A 686-nucleotide genomic window follows, 5' to 3' on the forward strand; every position below is an offset into this window, starting at 1 on the left:
AGGAGAATCACTTGAACCTGGGAGGCAGAGGTTGCAGTGAGCCAAGATCATGCCACTGCACTCCAGCCTGGGTGACAGAGTGAGACTCTGTCTAAAAAAAAAAAAGAAAAAAGAACAGAAGAGGAAGAAGGGGCAGGGGTGGGAGGAAAAAGAAAGGGAGAAGGGGAAAGAGGAGAAAAAAGGGAAGAGAGAGAAGCAGGGAGGAAGGGGTGGAAGGAAGTGGTGGAAAGGAAGAGAGGGGAGGAGGGAGAAGGCGGAGAGGAAGAAGGCAGCCACCCTGGGAAGTGCTACACCTCGTGAAGGACAAGAGCCAGGTGGGACAAGTACTGGGGAGTAGAGGCCCTTATTCCCTGGCCCCCCACTATGCTTCAAAGAAGTATTTAGAAAGCAAGGCCTTTGGGGCTGGGCACGGTGGCTCATGCCTGTAATCCCAGAATTTTGGGAGGCCAAGGCGGGCATATCATTTGAGGTCAGGAGTTCAAGACCAGCCTGGCCAACATGGTGAAACCCCATCTCTACTAAAAATACAAAATTAACTGAGTGTGGTGGTGTGTGCCTGTGGTCCCAGCTACTTGGGAGGCTGAGGAAGGAGAATCGCTTGAACCCGGGAGGCGGAGGTCGCAGTAAGCCGAGATTGCACCATTGCACTCCAGCCTGGGCAACAAGAGCAAAACTCTCAAAAAAAG

The sequence above is a fragment of the Colobus angolensis genome, unplaced genomic scaffold, assembly GCF_000951035.1.
Source record: "Colobus angolensis palliatus isolate OR3802 unplaced genomic scaffold, Cang.pa_1.0 Scaffold178, whole genome shotgun sequence".
Lineage (NCBI taxonomy): Eukaryota > Metazoa > Chordata > Mammalia > Primates > Cercopithecidae > Colobus > Colobus angolensis.